The 23,661-nt window shown below is 43.4% G+C and overlaps 1 protein-coding gene across 2 annotated transcripts in view; it reads right to left on the bottom strand.

Annotated features, from left to right (window-relative positions):
• Positions 1-23,661, bottom strand: part of opcml (opioid binding protein/cell adhesion molecule-like) — a 243,131-nt gene that overhangs the window by 84,227 nt on the left and 135,243 nt on the right. The window lies entirely within an intron of this gene.

Genomic DNA, 23,661 nt, shown 5'->3' with positions numbered 1-23,661 from the left:
CGTTTGAAATGCAGATATAGCAGCACACTAAAAATAATTATAATATTTTTTAAAAGTTGGGTCTATTGAGACAAATTGGGATTCACAGGGGTTTGAACTGTGTCTCGCTGCAAGACACTTGGAGGGAAAGTTCCGCATAATGCATTCAAATTGTGTTTACGTTTATACATAAAAAAAAAGCAAATATTTGATTTTGCAGTCATTTTAAATTCAAAACAACAACAGATGACATTTACTCCTCATCTGCTGCCCAGTGCCTCGCTTTTTAAATGGGGCGCACAGTATTGTGCCGATCACAATACCATCTAATAAGGTACCCCCACCACACACACACACACACACACACACACACACACACACACCTCGTTACGATTTAAATATCTTTGTCAGCACCACAAGTGAAGCCTCCTGATCCAACTTGGGCTCATTCTGCTCTTCTTCTGCAGCATGAATGCTTTGCGCGCACCTTCCATTCAATTATACAGAGAGGACGCGGAACCTTTGTTTCAATGCTCCAACGATTGCTTTTATTGCAAGTGTTAAATGGAGGTTCATCCCATCATTTGCTTTGTTAGTTTTCAGATAACTCTATTAATAATTCAGCAACATCCTCTCCTCGAGAAATTCATTCATTGGAGCGTGAGAAAGAAAAAAAAATGTTATGATCAACTCTGCGTCTCAATTTAAAGAGAATATCACCGCAAAGAACACGTGCAGGTCTGAGGTGTGTCTTACAGCAGCACGACCACTTGGGGCATCATCACTTAAACAGAAAGTGCTGTGATCAGTGGACCGTTAAGTCCAGCAGCGAGGCGCCAACCAGATTGTAAAACTGCATGCTGAATTAGATGTATCGCATCAATAAATAAAGAGCGTTGAACCCTGTAATACCACCAAAGGCAAACGTTAAAGTATCAGGCTGCTGCAGGTGGCGAGCCTGGATAGAGGGGGGAGAAGAAATAAAAAAAAGGTCTTGACAGTTCGTCCTTGGCGCAAGGCGAGCGATACGGGGTAGCTGAGACCTCATTCCCCGGGGTGGCCGAAAGGATGAGATGGGATAGTGGGAGATACACCTGCACACCACAGGGTGCTATCGCAGAAAATAATCTGCCACAGTCTGAATCACCCCGGGGGCCTCCTCACAGCAAGGTTTCCACCGACCTCAAACTTTGAAATAAAGCAGGGGAGGACAAGGGCAAGGTTGGCTTTTGTGCGAACCATTGACCGTGCAAGTTTTAGAGAGGGCACAGAACTCCTTGTGACGCTGTTGCCGTGATGACTGCCAGTATTTCATATGTAAATACGGCTCGGAACCCGGGCCATTCAGCTATTTGTGGCTGGAAACATTTTGAACCAGTTTTTCCATCTTTTGTACAAAATATAATGCGAAGAATATCTTTCCTTGAGAATAGGCATGTTGCAGTGCTTTTATCAAGGCGTGCAAACTGCTGCTGCACAGAGGTACAGAGGACATGGACAATTTCTTGTTATGCCACCATGGTTATGCCTCTATTTGAAAGGTGTATGCAGTCGTCATTGAAGTTAAAAAATTAAACGTTAGAAATACATTGACGATTCCTATTCTCCATCCTTCAAAACAGTTTGAGAATTTATGGGGGGGGGGGGCATGGCATTTCTATGTGAGAGCTGTTTTCTATAATTGGATAAAATTACATGCACAAAAATAGAGAATGTATGTTTTGTTTTGTTTTTTTCTTCCATGGAAGCAGACATTATTCATGCAGCAGCAGCACTTGCAGCCACCAAGCAAGGATGTATGAGAGGTTATGGATAAAAAAGGAGGGAGACGAAATGGGAGATGTTTTTTGTAGAACGATGACTGGAGGGCGAAGCGTTACATGAAGCACCATCTGTTTGTGTTTCAAGCAGCCCGCGTGTCTTACACAGGTGCACAAGTTTTAATAAAGACGGTTATCAGTGCAGAGCAGCAGAGCGGAGTCACCTGGTTAACAAGCGGCAAGCTGCACTCTCTATTTAAATTTAAAGTCTTTTCAGCAGTGACCGTTTCTCTCTGCAGAATGCATCATAACCCCTTTCTTTAGAAAAGAAAAAGGCTTGTGTTTATGCTCTTTCTTGTATTCTTAAAAAAAGCAAAACATTTAGGGGTTGATCAGCCTCACAACAGAATAAATACTCATGGTGTCAGTGAGAATGTTGACATGCACGGCGGTGTTTTGATATGAACCTCGTTAAGAGTTGCGTTGTGAAGATGCCAAAAGATAAAAATAAAGACGGTTTCATTTCCTTGCTTGTGACGACCAAGAGCCAAAACACCAGGCCACCTGCGTCACCAGGCTTCTACCACTGCGGCGCTGCGCAGATCAACACGGCGTCTCCTTCTCCTCCTTTGGGCTGTTTCTCTTCAGGCGTCATCACAGCCAGTCAGTGGCTTCCGTCGCGCCCTGTCCTCACCATCCTTTTTTTTTTTTTTCTCACACTAATTAACTCCTACTTTCACTGCATCCATAAATCTCCTCTTAGCGCCTCCTCCGGGTCTCCTGCCAGGCAGTTCCGTCCTCAGCATCCCTCCACCACTGATGCGTTCGCCGTTCCTCCTCTGGAGGTCTTCAAACCATCTCAGTCTGGCATCTCTGGCTTTATCTACCAAACACCTAACATGCGCCGTCCCTCTGATGTGCCCACTCCTGATCCCTCCATCATACATTTTAACCTCTGCTACCATATCCTGCTGCCACCTCCGGCTCGGCCTCCTGTCCTTTCCTCCACGTTGCCACTGTCTGAACATTGATGGTGTATTACTTGGCATCAGTTTTATCAGCAGCAGCCTCCGACCAGTTATTTACCAATAAGGGAGTGCAGCCAGCAGCACGACATTTCCTTAAAGGTCCACAACTTATTGCTCCTCTCTGCTCCTTAGAGGGCTGGTTGACATCCAGGAGGTGGGAAATGAGGAAATTGAGATGCACCCTGTGGTTCACAATCTGCTTCCTTCGTGGCATCGCTCCACGGCCAGATGCTCAAAGACTTTTCCACCTCTTCCCACCTGTTTTCTAAAAACCCACCCCTCGCCTCGCCCAGGCGGCCTCCTCATTTGTTCTCACTTTTATTAACCCTGCAGTTCCTCCGACACCAATTAGACTTCTAATAGAAGAACGGATTTCAATATGCCTGCCAGTTAGTTGGTTTTTGTTACGCCCGTTTTTTTTTTTTTTTTTTTTTCCTGAACGTGATCCTGGATGTTTGACTTCTGTGTGTCGGGTCTTAAACTGCGGGTAAGAGAATTATCCCAATGTCTCGTGCTTGTCAGTATTTGCAGACTGTTCTCGTAGCTGTAAGCAATACTTAAAAATAATAAAATAATACAACATAATAAAAATTCACAAATGCTAAATGAGTGAAATAGTTTTTTAATTCAACATTTTTTGGCTGGTGTCACTGCGTTGCTGTGTTTTGGAATCAATCTTTTGTTGAGGATTTTTCTCATATATGAAAAAGAATACTGCCATGTTCGAGCTTCTCTCAAATTTGTTATTTAGTCTGGAAACGTTCACATCATTTCACACATATCGATGCTTGCCAGGCACAGCCCTGGGAGCTCGAGCTCTCGGCTGACATCTCACTAACATGCGTGACAGAGGCGGAATAACCACCCGGGTCTGAAATAGAAAGTCCCGCTGCGCTTGCGATTGTCAATTCGGCTGGGTCAGAGACAGACAGATTTCCAAGTGATACAGCTGTCCATCATCCTATACAATCATTTTTTTTTTCCTTATCTGTCATCAATCTGGATTACTACGGACAGCTCCCGATAACTTGCAGCAAATCCCGGCCCGCGGGCCGTCGGCGGCTTGTTCTGCCCACACGTTTCGCTTCCGCGAGAAACTTTGTCTGGGTTGTATCTTGGGCGGCCAGTCTGCATCGGCCTCTGTCTGCAAGCCGCTCTGCTCGTTATCTGCATACCGCAGCGGTCCTGAGCATTAATCAGGTGAGGGCGGGTACACCTCCATGTCTCACCTTAACAAGTGCACCTTCAGAGGTGATAATGAAGACACACTTCATCACTGCGCGCCAGGAGTATGAGTAATTAATTTGCAATTATCAGGGGAGGAAGTGGCGGCCGGCTGGGTGCTGAGGGGCTGCAGACTGTCTGTGCACCGGTCCGGTACTGACAGCCTTGACTTGGCTGGGTGATTCTGTCACCAATTTAGCAGATTTTTTTTAGCTACATTTCGAGTCCAACATTTAGCCAGATGCTTGTTTTTGAAAAGGGGAAAGGCAGCTGCTGCCGTCGAGATCGCAACACCTCGTTGAATTTCTGAGGAGCGAAAGCGTTGAGCAATACGGAGGCGCCTGGCAGTTTAATTGGACTTATTAAATATCTTCGTAGCAGAAATATTGAAGGCGCTAAAAGATTGAATTCATTCTCCGACTGCTTCAAAACTGAAAAGCGTAAAAGAACGTTGACGTCATGATGTATTTAGTTTCACAGGGACCACAGACTATATGGAACATTGTATTTAACTTCCCCCCTCCTCTTTTAGGAATTCATTTAAAAAAGAGAAAAAACTGAATCATATTGACACTGAGCAATTCATCGTTGCGGTGAAATCAAAGACAATGGATTCTGAAAGGATCTTGCATTTAGTGTACTTCATGCCAGGCAGAGGAGGGCAGGTCGAGAGGTAATAACCCATCAAAAGGATGGCTGCCACAGGCCAGGCCATAGTTTCTGCTCCGGGTTGTGGGCTCTAGGCTGCTGCCTGACGCTTCGCAACATGACCTCCATTTAACAGACAAATCAATCGAAGAACGACGGGCTAATTGCCAGGAAACGCACAGCATGACTCATTGAGCCCCTCGCGCTAGCCACACTTGCACATGGTGCGACACGACAAAGTGGAGAGTGATGTGTGGAGGGGCAGGGGACTTGCAAAACTTAAACGACTCCATTGCTTTTTGTCGTTAAGTGGCAGCTTTGCGCCGCTGCAATGAGATTCGGTTTGAGCATTTTTTTCTTTCTTTCTTTTTTTTTGAACGTTCAAATAGCGTTGCGCCCCGGTTGAAAACTTCAGGCAGCGTTTGGTTTTCATGTCTTCAAGTCTCATTATCTGGAGCTGCAGTGGGTTTCTTTGGCATCACTGTTGTTAGAGAACACAATGGCAGTGCACAAAGGATTTTCAGTACATCTACTTCAATTGAAACGGCCTATTCTCGTCCAGCAGCATGTTAAATCTAGCTTTGGAGGTTGAACAGGTTCTCTGCTTGGTTGAAAGCATCGAGCCATACAGTCAGAAAGTTCCTGCTCTCAGTGTGAAATCTCCTCGGAATTAATGACCAATTGTCACATTATGCAGGATCACAAAACAAAACAGGTTTGGCCCGATTCAAATGGTTGCACCTCTACATGATTCTTGTTTTACTCCAAGACATCTGGGCTCGGCCCGGAGACCCTGGTGGTGGTAGAACATGGATGGATGAATGTGGGAATTTGCGATATGCAAATTTTGTCTGGCTGATTTATGAAGTGACGTTTGGTAAATGTTTTTTTTCCCCCAGACCTCTTTTCTGTTTTCTCACTTTTCTCTCTCCATAAATAAATGATTAGTTGTTTTCCTCGATATCAAAAGCAACTTAGAAGCAGAAAGCTCAAACTTTCACTTTTTTTGAAGCCATGTTAGAAACACAACAGTGTTTTGCTCTGCAGTGTAATGCAAATTAGCTCCGTGCCTTATTTCCCGTACCGTCCTCTCTCCTGGAGTTTCTGCACTCTTTTAACGTCTCTTATCATGCAACAGTTTCATGGTGTGGAACTATTAGAAATCCCGGCAGCTGGATCAATTTCAAAAGCAGCCAGTGTACAAAAAGAGCTGTGGCACAGCCTTATCATTGATTTCATCATTTAAATTCTGCAAGGCTAACAGATGATGCAAAGTATATTCGGGGGAAGCTCGAAAGCAGACCCATCTGCAGCAGCAAATTACTGATGCCTGTTGATCCGAATGCACTTTGTCAGACAAAGGCAGACACGGTGCTATGTTTGCAAATGTGTTGAGAATGGTTGGGGCAGGCATGAGGTGGACCTGAGAAAATGCAGTGTAATTGTGTACTGCTGAAATCTGTCACTCTTACATCAACTACAGAAACTTGCTGTGACATCTGATATTTGTCTATAGATGTACGGTACTTTAAGTTGCGAAAGGTTTTATCTCTTCTGTGCACAAACCCTTAAGACGAATGTGGACTGCCAAAGTTCTAAAACTCACATCAGATCTGCCATGCAAACCTCTGGATTTATCTGTTTCTTTGTCCGCCAGAAATATGATCAATCTTTATGCTTTCAGCAAATAAAGGGGACCTTAAAGGTCAGCTATTATACAAATTTTCGGGCTTTTGTATTTGATTGATTTGATTAGCAACACACGAACACACTGAAAGCTTTTCAGATTTGCGTATCTCACGGCTCGTTTCCTCGTATTTAGTGCATCCCGCGAAAACGCTCTGTTTCACTTCACTCCACCCCCGCCTTGCCGGTGTACGCCCCCACCTGGTCCACTCCGCTGTGATTGGTCACACTCTTCGTCGCTGCTGAGCCTCACTTCCTCAGTTTGCCGGTGTGGGCGTGAAGAGTAAACGGCAAACTTTATGAAAGAGGCACAATTTAAACACTTACCGTCGTGAAGGCTTCACTCTTTAGCAGCTGTTTAGCGGCTAATCCAGCTTCGTAGGGACCCAGCGCGGGTTGAGTTACGGCCGCAAGGGGGACCGAAGGTCCCTGGACGTTTTTTGTGCCTTCCGTGTCCCCGGAAATATATTGTACTTTGTGTACTGACCGTGTTTTTGTTTTGTATTTTTGCGAGACATTTTAATAGGGCTTAGAATGATTTTGTTTCATACTGACACCGAAAAAACATTTTCTTGGAGCAGCGCATTGTGACATCACTTCCGGGGCAGAGTGGGGGAGGGCGGAACCAGTCTGAGAGTGTGCCTGAGCTTGGTCATGAAAGGAGCTCCGGCACGCAATTACGTCATTCCGTGCCCAGTGTTGAAAAAATCTCTGTGAACAGAGTGTTAGAACCATGCCCAACTATTTGCAGGGCTCACGTCCAAACACATGAACCTCATTATTTGACGATATCGAGATTGTTTGACGATAGGGTTCAACATTGTAACAGTTTTTAAAGCTCAGAAAAGTGGGAAAGCATCATAGGTCCCCTTTAAGTTACCGGCTGCAGTTTAGCTATGAAGGTTTGTGTGGATGCTGCATCGGAGGCAGTCACACCAGTAACAAAGAACACTGAGAGAGAAAGTTTCAACAAAGTGCCACTTCTCCAGGAAGATCACAGTCAAACTGTTCCTGTTGTCATGACCTGGAAACCATGGCAGATAGTTTCATCAAGGCTTTATCAAACAAATCATTTCAATTTGACCATAAAGAAAGTTCGAAAAGTTTTGGGTTGTGTCAACTGAGGAAGAATCAGTAGTTTAGGGTGTGCGTGGGTGGAAAGTGTGAGAACAAATGTTGGGTGCAAGCAAACCGAACAAGGTGCTGACATGGAGTGTCTGGAGAGTCCTACAGAAGTGGGAGAGAGAGATAGCGAGAGAGAGAGAGAGAGAGAGAGAGAGGCTGCAGGAGTTTAAGTAATCTCAGCACACCGGGCCCAGATGTGCTGAATTACTGAGGTCTTCTTCTTCTGTCGCATTATCCGGAGTCGGGTCGCGGGGGCAACAGTCCCAGCAGAGATGCCCAGACTTCCCTGGCCCCAGTCACCTCCTCCAGCTCATCCGGCAGGACCCCAAGGCGTTCCCAGGCCAGCCGAGAGACATCGTCCCTCCAGCATGTCTGGATCTTTTCCTCGGGGTCTCATGCCTGGAACACCTCTCCAGGGAGGCGTCCAGGAGGCATCCCAAACAGATGCCCGAGCCACCTCACCAGGCCCCTCTCGATGTGGAGGAGCGGCTCTACTCCAACCAAAGGGTGCCCTAGCCCAGCCACCCAATGTAGGAAACTCATTTTGGCCGCTTGTATCCGCGATCTTGGTCTGTCAGTCATTACCCAAAGCTCATGACCGTAGGTGAGGATGGGAACGTAGATCGACCAGTAAATTGAGAGCTTTGCGTTTCGGCATAGCTCCTTCTTCACCACGACAGACCGGAACACGGATCCGCCTGTTGATTTCGCGCTCCATCTTTCCCTCACTCGTGAACAAGACCCCGAGATACTTGAACTCCGCCACCTGAGGCAGGGTCTCGCCACCGACCCGGAGAGGGCAAGCCACCTTTTTGCGGTCGAAGTTGACACGCCCACCAGAACTTCCCTGATGACACTCCAGGGGCATCGCACTGTTTGTCATGAGTGGACATCGTAAGCATGTCATTTCAAAGTCTTGAGCTTAGTACATGCCCATTGAGCTGCATTTATTTCCCAACTGTTGCTTTTTCCTCTGCTACCTGGCTTTCCACTCTTTCTTTGTGACTCCTCTCGTAACCTCAACCTGAATGTCTGCTGTCCTCAACTATTCATTCCACCCAGAGCACAAAGCACCATTCCCCTTAACCACAATGAGGCCCTGGCTCCGCACAGTAAAGACCCCATTCATCAAGCTGCTTCCTTCTATTGGTGCACTTCCTGTTGGATTCAAAAGTCCCAAAGATTACTTTTTTGTTCCATTATCTTACATTGCAGCAATTCTTCATTGTCCTACTGTCGGGCCAAAATGAAGTATAGGTAAAGCTGACCATCGAGCTATCGTCACCTGACTAGATGTAGAAAAACACCCTCTTACTGAGATAAATCAGTGTCTGAGTTGTTTGTTTTTTTTATTACGCTTCATGACTATTTTGTGGTTCATGTGCACAAGAGTAAAATACAGCCCAATGCTAGCAAAGTGAGAAGAGGCTGACAGCGCCAATCTGTCACCAAGGCTGAAAGAGGAAGCACTTATTGTAATGGCTGCAAGTCACAGCAGGGGACATGTGGCCATGTGGACAATGCTATTTGTCACGCAGGCACTTTGACGTACATGCAAAGTGTCTGAATTCTGTTGACAGGGACTGGATGCAGTGGTGACTAAACCCGTCCATCGTACTGATGACTGCAAGTTGCCCTTTACGATGTAATTTGTTGCAGCATGAGTCAAGCATGGATTCAGTCTGAGATGTTCACGCGCTATGACAATACGGCCGTGACCTTGACAATGACAACGTCATTAATGCCTTTACACTTTTGTTCTGAATTTCACAATGGCGCTTTTCAGGCACGTTGCTGCTTCTGCCTTTGGAGATACCGAAAAAAAGAAAGAAAAGCAGAAAGAAGTTGCTTGACGACTGGCAAGTTCTCTGTTCTGAACAGCGGTGCCTCAGGGACCACAATACGCAAAATGGGGCTAATTTTATTTCTGGTCAGCTGCAACTTTTTTGATATTGCTGCAGATGATTTCTGTGTGTCTGAAAAACAAATTTGAAAGCACCCATCTCCCCTTGTGTCCCTTCATTTGTGTTTATGCAACCAGGATGTTTGATCCTGACAATTTGAAGCTCCAGGGCCAACAACCATTGCCGGGGAGAGATGGAAAGAGTCCTTTTTTCTTCATTTGGCTTGTGGATTAATACTGCTAGATCTTCCGCAGAGCGAAAGCATTCCATTCAAATTCCCTCCAAAAGCAGAGCTGCTTTGTAACAGTCAGCAGCACCGAGCCAAAAGCGTAATCAACTTTTGAATAGGCCTTGGCACAGGCAGGTTCTCCTTTTGCACACAATGCCTCCTTCATCCCTGCTAGCTGCACACAAACATGTGAGCTCACAGCAATCCTCTCAACTGCCTGTATTAACACATTATACACACACATGGGGCGGTATCTCTCTTTAACGCACAGACGATGACCACACATTGGTGTTGGGGGGATTCGGACCACCCTCGACCTTCTAGAACCACCATCTCGTTTGCCTTTAATTACAAGCCAGACCATAAAAAAAAAAAATGAAAATCCAGATGGAGCAACTACTCCCTATTTCCCTTGGGCAATCTGGGAGGCGAGAAATGGAAGAGGATTTCCGCCAGCAGTCAGGCTGCCTCTGCGCCGAACAATAACAGGGTCAAAGAAAATGATGCGGCTGACAACCACTACCATCCACCTCCGGATTCCTGTTATCTGTTGTCAAAGTCTCCCTACAGCTCTCGCTGTGCAAAAGGCACACCTCCAGATTAATGGGGTGAGATTGATATTCCTGGCCTCATATTAGCCGGAGAATGTTACTCATGGCCATGAGTCCCACCGCCGGCATGTTCTGCGGGCGCTTGATAAAACGAAGTGCTTAACTCGCCTCTAAATAGAATAATAGGAAATCTGCGGCAGCCATTCGTTCCTCGGCATAAAGTCTATTGTGCTCTGCTGTGGGATTTTGGGAGGAGCTCCTCCTCCGGGCTCGGTTAAGGTTTGGATTAGCAGCTGCTGCTGAGTTCGCCACGTGCGAGTTATAGTCTGCTGAGCATCCGGCTGGAGACTCGTCCCCTCGTTTTATTTCTGCAGCGCTCCCTCTCGCAGAGGAAGAGATTATGAAAGGGAGGACATAAATTTGTAATGTCGGCGCGGCGATACTTCTGGGATCTTCAGCTCACAGCATTTTGGTGTATTTTCAGCAAAGTAAATATTGATATATAATAGTTTAATATATGAGTCGCAGTGGTGTGTGCAGAAAGTGGTTGTTTTGTTCGGGTTGCTGGCCTTCAAGTGGGAGACGTGGTGCTCAACAAATGTGTTAGCCCACTACTCAATGTAAGATTAACGGCACAGATGCCCTACATGAACAGTGTTGGCAATTAGCCAAATCATATTCAACAGTAGGAGAAGCTCCTGAAGAAATTCCCAAAATATATCTATTCGACTGTTGAAGGCAGAGAAGAAGAAAGCCAACAGTCTCAGGGGTTGAATGCCGTGCCGTGGTGCTGATGTTCATGACTGATAATTCCCGTGATGAACTGTTGACCTCCGCAACCGATTGTGATCGTCAGTCGTGGACACAAAGCGAGGGTGACGCTTGCGGCTCCGAGCAGGCTGTCAACACCAGCACCATCGCTGTGCCTACTAAGAAAAGTGACAGAGCCGTAGCAGGGAAGAAAAAAAACAAAAAAAACAAGGGCAGGCTAGCGAAGCTGGAGGCTAAAGGCCGGCGTCGTCCTCGTATGTGCGCGTATCTCCTGCCACCTCCCTGATCTGTGCTAAATCAAAAGAACCATCCAGCCTCGGGGTGTCAGTTAATACCCGAGCTGCCCGCCGGCTCCCGCAATCAAACAGGTCGAGACGAGGATCGGCCCCAACCGCCGCTGTTTCTGTCACGTCTCCGCTCCTGTTTCAGTTGTCGAGCATCCCAGACCCACAACAGACCCAGCTGGATCTGCCTCTCCCCCTCCCCCACACGGTATGATTGATAAGGTTGGCAGACTGGGGCCGCATACAGCTGCGCCGCCTCTGCGCCGTTTCCGTACGTGCACGTTGTTGTTGTTGTTTTTTTCTCGCTGCACCGGAGGGACGGCCGATTAAATGACAACACAAATTTCCATCAGACACCTTTGTTTGTTCTGGCGAAAGGAGGGGGGTTGAAAACATTTAGCGTAATCTGGATTAAATAATGCACGCATGTATTTTAGGTTGCATTCCTGTCCAAAGGGATACTTTATATCTTGGTCCATCTGACTGTCAAACGGCAGCGTCTGTAAAGTTTTGTATTTCATGATAGATTTAGCATCAAGTCAAGTCCTTTATTTAGCCTTTCTTTTAAAAGAAAATAAATAAGAAATAAATCAAATATATACCTTGCGGTGATTATTTTGATTTTTTTTTCTCACAAATTGTGAGATTTGTAAAAAAAAAATGTTTTTTTTATCATTTCCAATTACTTTAGCACTGCTTGCTGCGCTCCTTTTATAATTCACTCACCAGCCAGTGCTCTGTTGTGGAACAAAAGCTCCACTGTCCTTACAAGATAACCCCCACCATCGCCAACCCCCATCTCTGGCTTTCATTCTCACCTTATCAGTGATGGAGGGTGGTGCTCACCAGATATGAAGGCTTGAAATGGCTTCTTCTCATGGCAGGAAATAACACACCGCAGCCTTTGTTGCATTACTGTGCACCCAAAAACATCACGCAAAATATGTATTTGTTTTTCTTACGTGTCCTCTTCTGTAATATGATCAGAGTTGAGCAAATGAAAACTCATCAACATGATAAACAAAATTGTGAAGATATGTGTAACAGCAACTGCTGTGGGTTTTAGATTGAATTCAAAATACATGTAAATATTTTGGTCTCGCCAAAGAACAGGAGAGAGAAAACAGTTGGACCAAGCCAGTGGAAAGATTCAGCACTTCAACTGAAGACGCTACGTTGATATGCACATGTTAATATTTATGGCAACAAATCGGCAGAGGTTTGGCTAAATGAAGCAGAACAGAGAAAAGGAGCATCTCATCAACAGCCAAATATGGCATAAAATATGATTTGTGTTTATCTGAAGTTCAGCTCATGGTTCATTCAAACGCCTGCAGACTTTGAAAGTTTCAATTAGCCTGCATTAAGCACCAAAGAAAATTCCACAAAAGAAAAAAGACCTATGAGTTTAAATATCTCATGAATTTAACTCAACTTCAGCCTGAAATATTCTCTCAGAAAATTGATTTGGGTTTTCCAAATAATTAATTTTCATTTTGTGAATTCAAAGTTGAACTCATAGCATAAACTATGGGCGCCCATCATAAACTGTGTTCCTGTTTTTCTTAAGAACATTTTCTCAAGCAACTGGACTATTTGATCATAGAATTGTGGTTCATTTATTCTCAGATATGCTGCATTTATCCATCACACAGCACAGTGTTGTATAACTCTTTGGTCTTGTAAGATAAAATGAGATTATCGTATTTAGTGCCTGCCAGCCGCATCAAACTTTGCAATAAGAGCATCTCCTCCTCAGAGACCCTGCGAGTGTGGTGGCTGAGTAAAAACAGGAAATGAAGGCTGTGAAGCTGTTAATTGAGATTGAGAATTATACTGAAGTGAGAGTGGTGGTGATTAAAAAAAGGTCCAGTCTGTTAAACTTTAGTTATTTGTTGCTAACCACTGCTATACATAGATAGATATTTAAATTTCACGATGAGACAGTAGTTAGTCAGATAGTTGTACAAGGAAATAAATGCACAATGCCAACAAAGCTTTTACTTTATTTTTCCCACATGCATGGTTCACAAGAGAACGCTCTGCTAGCATGGCTGCCAAACCAGGATGGAGAGAAATCTCCCTCAAGACATAAATTGCCAAAGCAAGTGCAAAAGGAACACACAGATATGTCTTGTTTACCGCACAGAGATCAGAAGCTACAAAAAAAATGTGACTGTGACAAGTGACTAGTTAAACTGGAGGTCGCAGAAAGACGTCAAGCGCTTCTGTGTTTAAGGGAGGTGTTTTTCTTTCTTGTGTCAGAGAGATACTCTGTCACAGAGGATCTCTATGTTGTATTAATACACTTTCAAGTACCACTGTGTATGAGCTTACTGACAATTAAACACATAAAAAAAAAGCACTATGAAGAGGAGCAGAATTTACTGCTCTGTACCTTGTAAGCTTAAAACGTGTTTTATAAATTCACTTGACTAGAGGACCGTGTGCCCGAAAGGTTTACAGCTTTCAGCAAATAAGTGCAGAGTTCTAAAATATCCCAAGTCTCTGTTTATCCCGTTTGCGGGACATTTTCACAATTCCACACGTCCATCTGACAACAACCTCACTCATATTATCTTTACGTTAACAACCAACTTTATTCACGTTGATGGCACCCATGAGTCATTAATACATCAAATCTTCAAACAGAACTGCAAGCATCTCAGCGGCTGGACAAGTTTTTACCACAACAGTAAAAAGACCATGTTGCCAACTGATTGTGATATTAGACATTGGCCCTTAAAGCACAGTTCAACGCCTTCAATGTGCCAGAGGTCACTTTTAGATACCAGCAATAATAAAATAATCTGCATCATCTGCATAATCTGTCAGAGATGGCCCAAAAAGTTTTAAACCAGCAATTGCACGCTGAAAAATGCCCTCCGCCTTCCCTGCGCACAACTAAAAACAATCAGCGATGTTGTTCGCAGGACCCCTACTCACCGCGTTTAGGTCACGGCCACGACCGCAATCCGTGACCACCACAAGCAGAGGGTTATTTTCATAGTGGCCTGATTAAAAACTCTGCTTCTGTCCTCTCAAAACTGTGTAAGAGCAGCGCTTTGCCTGCCTGAAAACGCGTGCTTAATGTGCCAGTTTTTCTCCTCAGCATGTGCACTGCTAGGACGAACGCCATCCTGAAAGATCTGTCTTGTTTTGGCCAGAATGCAAACATCTCGGCTACAGCGGCTGAAACAGACCCATGGCTGCGCGTCGTCACCTTGCACCAATCAAATGATTCATTAACCGGAGATGAGAACTAATCGTCACCTTTCCTTCCCTTAGGTGTTGTTTGAGTGTGTGTGTGTGTGTGTGTGTGTGTGTGTGTGTGTGTTCAAACGCCAGTAAAAATCTTCTGATAGATGCCCAGGTCTGCCTTAAAACAGCCAAACGTCATGACTGAACGACGTTGGCCGACTGCCTTTTAAGGTGCTCGAGCTGGAAGACTGCAGCGACACGACTGTCCTGCAGCCCGCTGCTCTTTTAATTTCGTCCATCGTCAATTTACTCTGCTACACTTCCATCACCTTGTACCCTCACTCCCCACCTTCCCCAGGCAAATTGGCAGTCCATCCTATGGCTTACTAAATGAGGACATTTTTTTTTTTTTTCCCCTCTCCATCGAGTGGGCCTGTAAATTATTCAGGTGGCTGGATGTACCAGCCCACCCCTCACCCCCCACCAGTAGATCTTCCACCTCAACATTCTCTGCCAGCTGCCAGAACTGCACAGTATATGTGTCCAAGTGAAAGAGAGAGGACATTGGGCAGGCGTCCTTCCTCCTAACGTACATTCTGACGTCTCCTCTCGCGTTCACGGACATGCAAAGGAAGGTGTGGAACGTCAAACTGAAATGGCTCGGACTTGATGAACCTTGATGTGGAATACTTGTGATGCCGCCAAACTTACAGCACTTGCACAATGAGATTTTCTTTTAACTCCTTAATTCACCCTTTTGTACAAACAAGGTACAGACAGAGCTGTGACAAGAGGACTGCTCCTTCCACAGTGTCCTTGTTTATACATTTGTGAAGTCTACATTTTGTACAGTGCCCTATGTCTCTAAACCATGTACTGTGTGCTAAATGCACATTTAAATGGGGCGGGTGGGAGGGCTAGGTTTCTTGGGTATTTTGTGTATTTTATTTTGTAAAGTTGCATTTTATTAAAAGTGTGATAGAAACATTGATTGATTAATTGATTGAAACCTCTTTTATTTGAATCCAAAAGTTTAAAGCACTTTTCAAACTCGACAAGGACGAGGTGGGATGCATGCCATTACACACAGCGTAATGGACCACTGCTCCAGCTGATTAAAAGGCCATGAACCATCTGCCACCTTTTTTTTCAAAGACCACATTAAAAAAGAAAAGAAAAAAAACATAAATGATGTTTATCATGTTTCAATAACTTCAGAGGTGGCTCTGGAGCTGGCTCATGGCTGGGGCACAAATCGATGTCTTAACATTAGATGGGGGAGGATCTCATTCAACACTGAACGTGTGTGTGTGTGTGTGTGTGTGTGTGTGTGTGTATGTGTGTGTATGCACCTCTGGTACAGCCTAAAATTGAGGCATCTGTTCCAAAGGCAGACCCAGTCCAAGTGTGGAAATGGACTTCAAGCAAACTAATATACAAGCTGAAAATGAACGAGCTCCACTGCTGGGGCACTTTTTTTTTTTTTTTTTTTTTTTTCGTAAAGTGTGTGGTTTGCAATCCCAGCATCTTAATTTAGCTCGTGGATAAATAAATAATACCAGTAGTAGTAAACAGTGAACATGGTAAAGATGGAGGCTAGCATGTGCCTCTCTTCCATGCCAACTCATGAGAGTCTTTATCCCATATTTATTTGGCCTCATTCTGCTCACTATCTGAGCTGCTCTCTAGTCATCAGCACACCATTCATCCCAATTACATCTGCAACATTTCACGCCGATAAAACCCCTTAATTTGACTCATGGTGATTCATTGTTGATTACTCCAAAGCCTTGCGTGAGATAAGAGCCGCACTTGCCGTCTCAGAATATAGGCACAATGAATCTTTTGCTTATCCATTGCTTCCATCTGTCCCGTTTATTATTTTATTCCCCTTTATCCACGTTAATCTCCACTAATTCTTTGCTTTAATATACCACAGCAAAATGTGATAATTAAGCTAGCACTCGCAAGAGGTAGCAACATTAGAGGAGAGCTCAAAGTTGACAACAAACCGTTTCTTTAATCAAAGTATCATAAATAAAGCATTGACTCGATTTAAAGTTGATACTCCAAGGTGCTTCACTGCAGAACATCCTCCCTTACTAAAAGTCAATTTTTTTTCATGCTTACAATTTAGGGAAAGGGTGGGGAGATGACTTGTTTGAAGTCCTGAGCCGTTGCTCAAGATATAGGCAGGGAAATGTCAGCACCACCTGCAGCTTCCCATTTGGGTAATTTGTCTCAGTATGAAATGTCCAAATCAGGGGCAGCTGACTAATCTTGTTTTTTTTCTCATATGTTTTTTTCCCCCTCGCGATGTGAAATGTACAGTGTGCCAAAGTTCATTTTGAAGTGCAGGTTTAATATGCAGTTTGAAACGTTGAACCCACCGTAGGTGGATTTAGATCTCTCATCAGACTGCTCTGCCTCGAAATATCAACAGTAATCCTGGGCTTTAACTTGATGAAACTGGCCCGTCCCCTGATGCCTGAAATCCATCCCTGATAAAGAGAACGCCTGCATAGCATCACATTTTCTGCCTCCTCTCCAAAACAAGTACTCTCTTGCTACCGTCTATTGGAAGGCATATTTATGTAGACTCGCCGGCCACTTCATGAACGCTGGTGATTTGAGATGCCGTTGCCTTTTCATGATCTCCAGCCAGGCAGCACATTCTCCTCTGACCTCTGACACCGGCAAGGCACTTTTGTTCACACAACTACCTCTCACAGGGGATTTTTTTCTCCCTGGAAACCCTCGAGATGGTTGTGAGTGAGAATCCCAGCAGATCAGCAGTTTGTCAAACACTCAGACTACCCTGTCTGGCACCAGCAGACATGTTCACCACATTCAAGCTCACTTGAATCTGGAATTGTTGTCTTCATCATGTATAGAAGCCATCTGATTGGCATTCATTTGTTTAAACAAGCAATTGAACATTGTACTTAATGAAGTGGCCAGAGCGTAGCTTCATAAGAGCAGGCAGTATTTGACGAGTATTCACCATTTATAAATTGTGACTTTCTGCTGTGAAGGAGACAGTTTTTTGTTGTTGTTGGTGTTGTCATCATTTTAATCACTGGCTTTTACACATAAAAAAAACAACATTTCTAATAGTTTAATGTGATATTTTATTTGTGTGACCCAGCCTTCGCCCCAGCTGGGATAAGCTCCAGCAGACCCTGACCCTAACCCTCAATTCCATTTTGAGAAGGTTGAGGGTGTTTTCAAACTCAGGGGGCTGATGCCACCGCAACGATCCAAGGTGACACGGCCCATCGAACTCAAGACAGGTGTGTGGGTCTAGGGCCAGGTAGCTGCCATGGTGAGAAGTTTCAAAGTGCTGCTCAAAAACGGAGACCCGTCAAGGTTCACACAGCCAGCACTGCTCTTGCTCCACAGCCAACTGTCTCAGGATTGATCAGGAAGCATTTTAATATAGTATTGATAAAATACCGTCAGCCCTGCGCCATCAAACAGCCACAGATTTTCCGTTGCTGCGACTTCTTGATTTAAAGGGCACAAAAAAGCCAAGCCAGTGATCATCTTATGAACTTTGGTTTCCTCTACAGTAATCTACTGGGGTAAGCGAAATGATTTGATGAGTCAGACGAGCAACGTTGTGTCTGTTGCCCCATTTGGAAAAATTCGAGATTATTTATGGCACGGTGCTTTTCCCTGCGCACAAAAACTGCAGCTGAACAAAGACGGCCACTGCCGTGTTCCGTGTGCTCGTACGTCTTCAGGATTGATTTCTGCACAATGAGAACGGCATCGGGCCAGGAAATAAAGCCGAGGAGCTGCACTGTGTAATATAAAGGCAGCTCACAGAGGGGTCGTCTGCAGCAATGCTTCATGCTGACACACATGAACAGAGCATGCGAGGATGGTCACTTAAAAGTTCGAGCTTGCAACTCTTTAAATATATATATATACACATATATATATATATATATATATATATATATATATATATATAAATCTCTTTCATTTTATATATATATATAAAATGAAAGAGAAAACGTCCTCGCAGATGGTGGTGATTTTTAATGGTTTCTGATTTTTCTTTTTGTCTGAGTTCTCCCACTGACTGATGCGAGGACATTTCTGTTGTCGCACAAAGCACCACAACATTCTGGTTAATGAAGATATCCAGGTGTTGTGGTATGATTTGTGGGAAAAAAACAAAAACAAAGACAAACATCTTGGAGCACAGTCAAAGAGATGAAAACACAATGTGAGGGTAATCTTGTTTTGACCACGCGACTTTGGCTTCTGATTAAAGGAAATGTCTTAAAATGATTAATCGGCACAACCCTCTTCACTTTTTTCTTTCTTGATAAGTGTGCTGCTGTACAACCCACGTCGTGGTGGATCCCTACTCAGTCCCACATTTTTAGTTGGGTATAAACCAGATAATGAAATACCTGTGTGAATAAGACATGGCAAATGAAACACTCCAGCCAAAAAACAGAGAATAAAAATATCAATGTTTTTAGCCAACAGATGAAGCCTCAGTAGTTGCTAAATGTTTAAAAATAATAAGGTTATTTTATCATTATGATGCAGGCCCTGACCTGCGTGTCAAAGACCTTTTAAAACGTATTCAAAGAAAATGTACTGCCAAGCGAAGAAAGTTGGCAATTTTCTTTTGTTTTAATGTTCAAGCTGATGAACTTACAACTTTTGTATGGCATCATCCACTCTGCTAACGGAATGTTTCAGTTACAGAAGGAAAAAAAAAACCCGTCAAAGAACCTTTTAAAAAGACAAGGTTTTGTAAAGTAGGTCAGATTGTATTTTGATGTGCAAGCTTTACAACATCTACATTTACAACAGTTGAAACAAAATGTTGCAAAAGGGCAAGAGCATATTTTTTCATGAAAGAAAAAGACAATACAAACTTTGAGTGAAAAAAATCCTGTTTGAACAACAGAATGATTTAACCTCAAGTTAGCATCGAGCACTGAAATGTCTTCTTTCACATGAACTTGATGAGTCACTATTAGTGATGCGCTAAATGTCCTCCATACATGTCAAGAAATGCAGATAGGCTTGGGCTTAACCCTTGCATGACAATGTAGAAAAGCGCGGACTGGCTAGCTTCCAACCATGTAATTAAAGCTTTATAGTCATAATAAGGTTGACCCTGGCAGAAGCCAAGAGCGCCGTCTCCAGTCTGTAGCTATACACTTAGCACAGGGTCAGAGGGATCACTGTCAACAGTCTGCTTTTCATGCTTCTTAACATTCTTAATGCCACTAAAGAGATGGCAGACAGCTGTAGTCATTGGGCATTAAGTCCCCATATTGAGCCTGGAATTATTCTGTGATAACACTTTGCAGTGAGTAAGAGGGATCCCAAGCAACTACGTTCCTGATATTTCCTAATCAGCTGTGGTCGACTAGTCTAAAACACAAAACCGGTCTACTACAGCTCATTTTAAACACAATGTCACCTACAAGGATAAAAAAAAAAAAAAAGTTTTTAAATCTATTGTGTGCATTTAGTAACGTACTGACACATTGTCTGCACACCACAGTTAAAATATGAAAACTTTGTAAACATTACTGAACAGGAAGACACACATGACACGGACAAACTATTGTGCTGTGTCTGTTCTGCGGAAGAATTTTGAAGCGAAAAAATATAACATTGACCAACCAACAGTCTATTGTAAACGTGCTGAAGTTGTAGCCGCAGGGGGCAAGGCAAGCAACTTCAGCTGAAACCGTCATCAGAGGGCAACGCCACCACTGGAGAAGCTACAGAAAAGACGAGACAGATTTCGCTGAAAGACGCATTTGCAAGAGGGACTGCCTGCAACAAAGAAGCTAGAGTGGACTGACATCACAAATGCTATAATGCAAACCTGAGGTAAATTTGATGTGGACACTATACCACTGATATAAATTAGAAAAAAAATGTTGTAATATAAATCTTTGGTCAGAATGCCTAGCACTACATTAAACTGTTTAACCCACACAGTTATAATATCATGCCTGAACAACAACAACAAATCATGTTAAAAAAAAAAAAAAACTGTCTTTATATAAAGATGGATAGAGCATCCCATTCGAAAAGGAGGCAAGTGCGGATTTGCTGAAAACCTGGATTCTAGTATTTCAGGGACAGACCATTAAATTGGCCCTAATGTCTATTTTGTCCGATTTGAAAGTCGGAAAGGTGTGGGTGTAAAATAAATTCTAACAGCAACAAGAGAATTTGGGCCTTTTACGTCAAAAAACGTGACTCCAAGTACACAAAAAAAACAAAAAAAACACTGAATATTTTCAGTCTGCAATTAGTAAGTGAAACATGGCTATGACCGTTTATGCCTAAAGCTCATTCCTAAAGATGTGTAATCATAGCAATCCTCCATCTGCCATGTCAGTCACATGGAGACAGCAGGTGCTGGTTAGATATGGATTAATGTGACATACATCCACTCATTCTAGATACAAGCAGATGAGCGTTGGTAAATGAGGCTCAGCTGGCTCCAGGAACCCACAAATAGGGAAGGCATCACTTGCACTAAGGCCCATCATTTATTAGAGCAACAAAAACCCTTACATGACGTTTATAAGTTGGTCCAACTAGGGTCTAAATTAAACCTGAAAGATTGGTAAAAATGTGCGCTGTAATAAATGGAACTCCACAGAAATCCCCTCACTTCCCAACAACACAAGTCACAGCAAGCAGACATACAAGGTCTGTTTTGCGGGTGAGAAAGGGAATTCTGGATGAAGATTGAAGACTGAGCTTAAACTAATTATGCTCTGGGGTATCTGGTAATTTCTGGTTGGGAGCCACCTGGCAAAAGCAAATCGCTTCAGGAGGCGGCGGTAATTGTCTGGCAAGTGTGTAACGCTTTCACATATGCAAAACTATTTGCCCCAATTCCACAGCTGTCAATCACAATTTGAAAGGATTTTTTCTTGCAAATTGTGCTGAGGTTTAGTCACTGAGTATCATCTGTCTCCTGACATCGCCGTTCCGATTCTCCCCATACCATTTACCAAGTAAATGAAAAACTCACTGGAAATAAACTAAGAAATGAAATAAAATAAACATTGTTGCGACTCAGTCGATGCTTTAAACAGGTCAAATGGTGTAACCAACCCTGTTTAGTCGCCCTGGCACCATTCTGTCTTTGAAACTATGGTCGCAGTGGTCTTGTCTCACATCCTTAAAGCTGTTTCCAGGCTAATTTTGAGTCATTGAAGTGTTAAAAGCAGCTAAATATCAAAGGTGCAAAACATTATTTTAATCATTGTCAGGAAAACACATTCAGGAAGTAAAGAAATGGGAAATGGTGTGTGAAGGTCTAGCAGTGCTATTCCATCTGGGGTAGAGCGTCACATCATACGCCCTCTCATCTGTTGATGTCGAGCCCTTTCTATCCTTGTGTTCACAAAGCTGGTCAAGCTGTCCCTCTCTGTGAGTGAATGTGAATCTCCGCCTCTTCCCGCCAATTAGAACAGGGGCCCTCCCGCATTACCATCCCCAGCTTGTTCGACATCCGCACGCTTCCAGCATATATGTATATATATATGGAATCACCCAAAAACCTCTCTGTTTTGGTTTTGCTTACTGAAAAACAACAATAAGATAGATCTATAACTTATAACTTGCAATAATGAGAGATAGCTGGTGTCAACAGAAAGGTAAGCTGGCCTGCTGCTCATTCAGCCCATGGCTGCACCTTTGGCGCCAGCCTTGAGTTCATTGCCAGCCCTGGCATTCAGTCCAAACAAGCGAAACACTATTTTTTATTGAATCAATTATTCTCTTTATAGTCGTATTGTCTGAAATTAAAACAATAAAATAAAAATAAAACCAAAAGCAGGTGTTCATGTCAAAATCACCAAATAATTATTTCTTTCTCTTTTATAATAATAATAATGATAAACGTTATTTATATATCACTGTTCATACACAAGATATGCAACCCACAGTGCTTAACAAAAAACAAGAAACAAAAATAGTAATAAGAAAAATAATCATAATAGTGACGATGAGAAAAAATAAAAGCTCCACTGTACGTCTTGAGCCTCCTCTTAAAATAATCAACAGTCTCTGCGGCACTGAGGCTCTCTGGCAGGCTGGGTTTTTGTTTTGACTCGTAGAACAGTTAACAGGCCAGTGCCGGAAGACCTCAGGTTCCGCGAGGGCTGATATGATAAAAGCAGGTCAGATAGATAAGATGGGCCAAGACCATTAAGACATTTAAAAACTAATAAGAGAACCTTAAAATCAATCCTGAAGCAGACGGGGAGCCAATGCGGCAACTTTAAAACCGGTGGTCCTAGTCAGCACACGAGCGGCTGAGTTTTGTAGTATTTGTACTCTTTTTGGGAAGACCATAGAGCAGGGCATTGCAATAATCTAATCTACAGGAAATAAAAACATGCATTAGCACCTCTGTGTTGGCCTGAGAGAGGAACGGGCGGACTCTGGCTATATTCTTTAGATGGTAAAAACCTATCTTCGTAATATTTTGTATATGTGGAACAAAGGTGAGCTCAGAATCAAAAACAACGCCCAGATTCTCTACATATTGTGAGGGTTTAAAATCCCGTAGTTTTGGTAAAAGTTCATCTCTCCGGCCTTCAGGACCAATAACTAAAACCTCAACTCATCTCTGCCATCCATGATTTGATATCTAAAATACAGTTAAAAAGGGAATCAATTGGCCCTGTGTCATCCCCCAAGGGAAGCATGTACAGATTAAAAAGAACCGGACCTAAAATTGACCCTTGGGGGACCCCACATCTAATTCCATGCATTGTATTCATTTGAATAAAAACAACGGAAATGAAGGAACCCAAACAGAACTGACTCTCTGAAACAACTTGCATTGAACGGGGCACATACAGTACTTATTGCAACATGCTATTACCACGAAGGGCTACAGCCAAAAACATTTGGCCCTTGAGCTCCAGCTATAAATCAATGCTCCTGCCTGTAAATTCAGAGTTGTATGTATGTAATACTTTATTGTTGTCATATCAAATGAGATTTTGGGGAAAACATAGTACTGGAACTACATATATTATAGATGCATTTTTGTTGTCATTAAAAAAAGACAAATTAACATTTGCATGGGTACGTGGAATAAAGTAATCAATGTGTAAAATACACATTGATTGAACACTTCTGCAGCATTTCCTTGTTTGGAGGAAGATCAAGTCACTAACATTTAGTATCAGCAGAGCAGCCCTGTGAAAAAACTAGCCTGGGGAGAAGATGTTAAAGTGGATGGTATGTT

The sequence above is a fragment of the Nelusetta ayraudi genome, unplaced genomic scaffold (genome assembly GCF_046127955.1).
Source record: "Nelusetta ayraudi isolate G7.1 ecotype Tasmania unplaced genomic scaffold, CSIRO-AGI_Nayr_v1 ptg000011l, whole genome shotgun sequence".
In the NCBI taxonomy this organism is placed as follows: Eukaryota; Metazoa; Chordata; class Actinopteri; order Tetraodontiformes; family Monacanthidae; genus Nelusetta; species Nelusetta ayraudi.
The sequence above is the reverse complement of the archived record's forward strand: the minus strand, read 5'-3'. Positions and strand labels throughout refer to the sequence as shown.